An 8,596-nucleotide genomic window follows, 5' to 3' on the forward strand; every position below is an offset into this window, starting at 1 on the left:
AGCACAGAACTTTATGAGGAATAAACAAAGACTGTTACTAATGATAAAAGGGCGTTCATGAAGAAAACCTTAAAATGAACAAAATTAATGGGAGAAATAGAATTCCAGTCATAATTCCAGTCAAATTAATACACTTCCCTCAGCAACCAGAAAAAAATAGTAGCTAAATGCCCCCAAACAGATGAATGGATCAAGAATATGTGGCACATATATAATGGAATACTATTCAGTGATCAAAAAAGATAAACACATGCCATTTTCAGCAACATGGATGGAGCTGGAAGGGATGATGCTCAGTGAAATAAGTTAGAAGGAAAAAGAAAAATATCAGATGATTTCACTTACAGGTGGAAATATAGGGAAACTGAACAGAGGGCCAGGAAAAAGGCAAAACTTGCAGGCAGACCATAGATCTGAGGTGCACAGCAGGGAAGGAGGAAGTGGGTCACAGAGCGGAAGGAAGAACACAAGGGATGGATCATAGGTGCTGTGGTGATGGGAGTCTTATGGGGGCTACACCTGTGGGGAGGAATCAAATGCTGTGCAAAAATAAGCAACGGTGTAAGATAGTAATGATACAAATTTTCTAAACACTGTCAACCACCTTGATCTTTATAGAACACAACACTATCATGAAAAACCATCCATTCTTTTCATATGCACATATTCATAATGATAGATCATGTGATTGACTACAAATTAAAAAAATAATTGAAAATTGTCAAAATCACACAGAATATGTTCCCTGACCTATATTGTTATTGACTTACAGTCAATTCTATTTAATAACTAGGAATATATCAAATATTTAAAATTAATTACTATATTTCTAAATACATGGATGAAAGAAGGAATCATGAGTTAGAAAATATTTTGATTCTGAGTTCTAATAAAATACAATATAGAAAAGATTTTAGAATGGATCTAAGGCAATATTTAGAGGGAATTGCTGCTTTAAATGTATATTAGAAAAGAAGAAAGATTTAAAAATCTTTAAATCTTTAAAAATCTTTTCTTTAAAAAGAAGAAAATTTAAAATTTAGGATTTTTTTTTAAATCCTAAAAACTAAGTAAAACTTCAGGCAGTTTTGTCAAGGGAATGAGAGAAAAAACAAATTTTCACTATAAAATATAAATGAGGCATAATTTCTATAGATCTCATAGATATTTAAAAGATATTAGAGCAATAATATGAGTAACTGTTTGCCACAAGTTAAACAACTTAGGAATTCAAGATTCCTTGAAAGACACAACTTAAAAAAATTGACTCCAAGAAAAACCCCAAATCTGAATAGTTTTATTGGTAATAAATTAAATTCATTGTCAATTTTGCCCATAAAGAAAATTCTAGGCCTAGAGGGTTTTTGGTAAATCCTATCAAATAACAGAGGAAGAAGTAATATACTATCAGCTATTAAAGAAGAAATTATATCAATACATATAAAAATAATTTCAGAAAATAGAAAAAAGAAAAATTCCTAACTTGTTTTATGAAGTCAGCATAAGCACAATACCCAAATTTTATAAAACAATTTAGAAAATTAAATTAACTACCCTTCAGGAATGCAAAAATACTTAACACAAGACTAGCAAATTTGGTCAGCAAAATAAAAAAGGAAAATACAATATGGGATTTTTTTCCCCTCTACCATGCAAGGTTGTTTTAATATTAAAAAGTCAGTTAATGTCATTTACCATATTAACAAAATATGGGTGAAAAACTACATGACCACTTCAATAGATGCAGAAAATTAAATTTACAAGAGTGTAAAAAACTCAGAAAACGAAGAACAATTGAGAATTTTTATAATCTGATAAAGACCTCCTATAGAAACCCTACAATAGAAGTTATACCTAATATTGGTAACGAGCAAGCAAAATAAAAATTGGAATAAAAAGTAAAACTTTCCATATTTAGATAATATTATTTACATTGACATCCAAAAGAAATTACAATGGGTATATCAGACCTACTAAATGACTTAGTAAGTTAGAGTGGTACAGTGTTAATACACATAAATCATTTATAGTTTTATATGCAAGCAGAAAAGATGTAAAAGCTTTCATTTGATAGGGATTGTGTTGAATATAAAAACCAATTTATGTTTATAAGATAAAATGTTTTGGAATAAATTGAACAGAAGATGTAAAAAACCTCTACACTGAAAACTATAACCCATTGCTGAGAAAAATTAAATTATATATTATATTTTACATCATTGTTCATTTTTGTATAATGTTTGATTTCTCCTCTCAGGTATTATCCCCATAAAATTCCCACCACCAAGCCACCAGCGAATCGTCACCGTAGACTCTTATGCTCTTTCCTCCTGCTTTTATCCTTCTCCCTCCCCTTCTTCTGATCAATGTCTCTGATTTATAGTTTGTCTAGTTTTGTCTCCCCCCCCCACTAGATCCCTTTTACGGTTTCCTTATGTTCTTCCTATAAGTGAAATCATCCAAATACTTTCCTTTTTCTTTCTGACTTGTTTCACTGAACATAATCCCTTCCAGCTCCATCCATGTTGCTGTGATTGGCATAAGTTTATCTTTTTTGATTGCCAAGTAGTATATGGAAAGCAAATTAATCTTTCATTTCTTAAGACATCAACTCATCCTAAAGTGGTTTATATATTCAACACTATCCCTATCAAAATATCAGAAGTCTCTTATTTATTATTTTTTTTGGTTGAAATTTACAGACTGATACAAAAATCTAGAGAGAACTAAAAGGATACCCAAAGCAATATTCAAAAAAAGCAAAGTTGGTGACTGGCATGACCCGATACCAAGACTTACTATAGAGTTACAGCATTCAAGATAGTGAGATCTTGACATAAAAATTGAAATCGATCAACAGAACAATGGAACACAATAGAGAGGTAGAAATCAACCTCTATTCTTATGGTCATTTAATTTTTCAACAAAGGCACCAAATCAATGTACAAGGGAAAATCATCTTTTTTCCATTTTTTTAATTGATGCTGTATAGGACAATTAAAAAATCTTAATTATTTTAAAGTGACAGTTCAGTGATCTTAAGTATATTCATAGTTGTACAACCATCACCACCATCCATCTCCAAAAACTCTTCATTTTACAAAACTGTAAATCTATATACATTAAACAATAACTTTCCCTTTCCTCTTCCCTGCAGTCCCTGGAAGGCACCATTTATTCTGTGTCCCATGAATTTGCCTACTCTCAATATCTCATGGCAGTGCAATCATATAGTATTTATTTTTTGTGATTAGATTTCTCTTAATATAATGCTTATAAGGTTCATCCATGTTATGGCATATGTTAGAATTCCCTTCCTTTTCAAGGCTGAATAATATTCCAGAGAATATATGTATTTTTTATTCTTTGGTAGACACTTGGGGTGGCTTCCATGTTTAGCTCTGTGAATAATGCTGCTCTGAACCTGACTGTACAAATATCCCTTTGAGATCTTGCTTTCATTTCTTTTGTGTCTCTAGCCAGAAGAGCAGTTGCTGGTCCTATGCTAATTCTATTTTTAATTTTTTTGAGGAACAGCTGCATTGTTTTCACAGTGACTGCACCATTTTACATATCACAGTAATGGATAGGGGTTTCAATTTCTCCATGTCCTTGCCAACACTTGTTATTTTCCAAGTTTTGTTGCTGTTGTCAGCAGCCAGAAAGGAAATTGTTTTAACGAATGTGCTGGAATAGACTAGATGTCCATAAAACAAAAGCAACAACAGCAAAAAACCCACAATGGTGATACATCCCTCCCTCTCATAAACTACAAAATAAATTCCAATGAACCATTCAACTCTCCTAGAATCACCATGCTCCTCTCCAGCAGGGAAGCTGAGGCTCAGAGCCATGACGTGGTGAGAAAGACTTCACAAATAAATGCAAACTCAGACTGATATCCCCAACCACGACACCTGTGTTACTGATCTCTGAATTGTACCCTGGAGTTCTACCTAATCGTCTTTTTCATCATTGAGCCCCCAGGGTTCAGCAGCATCTGGTACCCAGGAGACATACTGTAAATATTTGTTGAAGAGATGACTGACTGGTTTCTAGAACATCCTGCTGCCAACTGAGCACAATCCTCCCCCAAATACATGGCACATGCCTAACTAACCAACAGCTCTTCTGCAAGGAGCTTGGTTTCAAATTTCATAGTAGATATCACGCCAAATTATGAAAGGTAGCAAATGGATCATTAAAAGCCTGCACACTAGAATGAAAGTCATTTTTACCTACAGGCTAGTGGCATGTGAGTCTAAAATAAACTAAATTAAAAATATATCTTAGTTTAAAACCAACATCACTTTTGCCCGTATTCTCTTTAGAGACAGGTCAAACTACTCAATTTGCTTGTCTTTCAAAATAAGATCAGCCAGTAAATTCTTACTGAGATGCATTGCAACCAGTGAAAGGAGAGGGTCTGGAGAAGTTGAGTGGGACTAGAAAACAAAATGGATAAAAATGTGGAAGAGAGAACGGGGAGGGAGAAAGTGAAGGGTCAGGGATGGGGTGGAGTGGAGACATTAAGGGACTACTGTTTCTAAACAATGCACAGAACCTACTCAGTTATAAAGTATCCACATGGAGAGACCATCCAGGGGAGCCTTGCTTCCCTATGGGATGGATTCCGGGGTTTTGAGGTGATATTTGTTCCTGAGAATATGATGTTCTGCTTTTCAAATGTAGCCTCAGGGAAGAGAAAATCCTCTGCTGAGTTGTGCAGTGGAGCATCTGACATCCCTTAAAATAGCACAGCCATAAACTAAGGGAAACCCCAAAGGAGAAGAACAAGGAAAAGAGGGACATCAGAGCCACGGTGATATTCATAAGAACAGATTTCTGCTTCTGTGAGAGCTAAACCCACAGGGCTGGAGCAACCCAGGGACTGGTTTCTCTGCCTGCTCTGTTCTAGACCTGTCTCTTTTTGCTGCCACCACTATATTTTTTGTCACCCATATCTGATGCAAAAGTCCTGCTCACCTTCCCAGTGAGGACCCACAAAACACTTTCTTCAGGGCCTCCCCAGTGGCCAGCGGGTTGAGCGCAGCCCTGTGAAGCAGTCTGCAGCACGTGTTCAATTCCCAGCCAGCCAGGGAGCTACCCACGTGGCGCGGCAGACCCCTCCTGTCTCACCCACTGCTCCCCTCAGCAGTGTCTAAGATCCGTCTGCTTATTCTGCTCCCTGCTCTGTCTCTGGTGAATTCTCTCACCCTCCTGCACCTATGACTGAACCCCAGTTCTTGCATAAATAAATTAAAAACAAACAAAAAACCCTTTCTTCAGTTTCCCAGCATAATCTCTGCCCAGTTTCCTGTTCTTAATTCCAACATGATGATAATAATTCTGCTGTCTTACATCAGTATTGATGGACATTAGGACTTCACAGGCCCTAGCTTAGCTGGAAGCCGTTTATGATATGATTGGGATTTCTTATCCATTCATAGAATTTATCAATCAAATCCAGATAATTTTGAGATCTTGGTGAGAGTCCTGGTAATAATTGCATAGAGGCAATATGTATGCACCGCCTGCCTGGGTTGGATGGATGGTCACCCTACTTACAGACCCCAGTAAATAGACACTCTCATCCCAAAGTTTTGCATTGAGTTAGTAATAAAAATTATCACACAAATAGTAACAAGCTTGTTTTCTTCCAGAGAGAAAGAGAAACAAATAGACGGAGAGGGAGATATGTCCAAACAATCCTGTGAGAGAGTGAGGGGGGAAAGAGGAAAGAGGATGAGAAAGAAAAGACAATGATACTTTCTGTAGGTGCTGAAGTGGGTGCTCACGGCATAGTTCTTTTTGGGTGGGGGTTATACAGGAGACTCTTGTCCTTTGAAATGTTAATTGTCTATTTCCTTAATTCTAAGAGCAACTTTTTTTATTTCAATGCCTCTGAAATAGGAATAGATATTACAGGGATTTCAAGAAATTTTCCAGGAAGAGGAATAATTTGTGGCAGAGTTTTTAATGCCTACACATGTATGAACTTGGCAATGTGTAGAAGGCTGATCTGTTCAGACTGACATCTCAGAAACGATATTTGCATTGGTAGCACTACATTTTGAATTTTACGTGGACTTTACATATATATTAATTGTTCAAAATGTCCCCAGAAAGGCTGTCCTATGATGTCACATTTTAGCCAAGTTACAATCTGCAGGCTATGATGTGTAAGGTCCAGGTAGAGCAATTAAAGAAAGTGGAAATTACCAAGTATCTTTCAGTGATTCAGTTTTCAAATCTAAGAGAGGTCTCTGTTGACAGGTCATGCTTCAAAAAGACTCACTACTTAGGTGCTTGTATTCTCTGTGTCAGAAGTTCAGACTGACTTTTAAGAGCTATTTCTAGAGATAATTAGTTTAAGTGGGAAAAAAGATACAGCGATGAGTTTAACTGCAGAGCTATTGTACATCAAACTGTGGACGGAATGAACACTAGACTCAATCCATAACTCACGGCCTGACTGCTGGTTACCAGAACAGATTCCCAGGTACCCTAAGTGTTAAGGTTTAGATTTAAATTTTGATGGTGATACTTAAAGTGTTGCATATATTGAGTCAGTAAGACTATCGATTAGGTCTTTAAAAGTTAATTCTTACATATATTCCCATTCCCTCTACACTTATAACTACCCCCAATACTAACTGAATTAATGGTTTGTTTCAAAATTGACGTTGTCTTAAAATTAAGGAAATCCAATATTCATCAGCTCCACAACTGCCTTAATCCAGGTCTTTGGAGGATCAGATGCTAACCCAAGTTGTCTACCTAGTGGAAACCATTAAATAAGCAGGAGTAATATCTAGGAACCACTAATATCTAGAGCTGGCTTTCATTTTAAGGTGAAAGATTTACATTCCTAATATTGGTATACATTTTAAAGATAGATACCAGTGCTTCAAGATGACTGAATTATGAAAAATGTAACGAGGATGTGACAGTATTGCCACTAGAGAATAGTATATAATAATTTAATTTAGGCAGAATTCATGTCACATCAATACAGAGATTCAAAACATCAACCAAATGTGAATTATCAAGTGGTTTTCAGAATACTTAACAGTAGAGGTATATTCCCGGTAAGAAAGGATGCATTTGTCTTTAAACCTGAATTAATAAACATTAGCTCACAGGAAATGAAATGTTCACTGACTGTGCTTTTTAGATTACTTCTTCTAAAATTTAAGAGACATATGGAAAACTTAGAATCCACCGGAAGCTCAAAAACCCAAAGAAAAGGCCAAAACATGTCACCTAAAAGGGCAATCACTCTTATGATATGAACACTTTTATCTTTCTTTTGTTTTATGATTTATATTTACAGCACTATATTTTTAATTTATTTTCTTACATCCACTATGTGATGGATCTTGGGCACTATGGTAATGGAAGAACTATAAAAACTACAGAATGCGTTTGTTGAGATGGACAAATGGACAAATCATACTATCTAACATGTGTAAACATAGAAATAGATTTCAAATGAGGTTAACTTACTGTATCACTGTTACATAAATAATTGTACTGAAACATTTCATGCTCTGCATGTAGTACTGTTAGCAACTGAACTGGGTTAATCAGTATCATAGAGATGTAAATTGTTTCCTATAGATGTGCTGAGGGACAGGACAAAAATGTTCCTTGCAGCTTACTTCAGATGGCATTCTGGGATTTTAAGGTGTGCACAGTATGTTTCAACATAATTGAAATTCTGATGATGTTAAAAAAAAGTTTTGAGTACACCAATGTTTTCAACAATCTACTGACAATCCAAAAGTGATTACATTGTACTTGGATGGGAAAATAGAAATGGAATTGGCTTACGACCAAAAGTAAAAATAGCGAGGCATTTGTGATGTGCTGTGATGGGTCTTGGGAAGAGATGAAGGAATATGTGAACAGGTAGGTAGAAGGTATATACTGGTTTTATTTTCTGAACCAAATATCAGAGCACAGGATCTGAGACTCTGAGCCTATCAGTGGGAGCAAGGATAGAAAATTATGCCTGCCCTAGGAAAAAAAAAAATATTTCTCCAGGAGTGCAGAAATAGGTAGTGAAACATTGACAAAGGTGTTAATATGGAGAAAAGAATACTACAAAAGGAAACCAATTATTATAAAGTGAACTATATTTTTCAAACCTGTTTCTGTTTTCCCCAAATTATTGCTAGTAGTACAGGCAAAATGTGTGGATATGAAAAAACGTGTTATGTTAACTTTGCCTTCTGAGTACACTTATTATTCCTGATCTGCATTTACACATCACGAAATATTTTTCACTAAAAGCAAAGAACAACTTATTCTCCAGAATGAAGCCCTTTTCTTTATAGAAATGAAAGACAATCTTCTTATCATACAACCTCTAGGTATTGTTTCTCCCAATAAACAAAACTCCACATCAACTTCCCTCAAAAATAAACAAAACCGGCAATCATTCAAAAACAATAAAACATGGTTGGAAGAAGAGACCAGAATAAACAACATGTCTGGAAATATATTCCTTTCTTCCATATGAAGGTTAGAAATCTTTTCAGAAAGCTTTGAAATACCTCATTTTAATGTCTAGCCTTTGATTTTTGTTTTC

The sequence above is a fragment of the Talpa occidentalis genome, unplaced genomic scaffold (genome assembly GCF_014898055.3).
Source record: "Talpa occidentalis isolate TD23 unplaced genomic scaffold, MPIMG_talOcc4v2.1 talOcc4.3, whole genome shotgun sequence".
Lineage (NCBI taxonomy): Eukaryota > Metazoa > Chordata > Mammalia > Eulipotyphla > Talpidae > Talpa > Talpa occidentalis.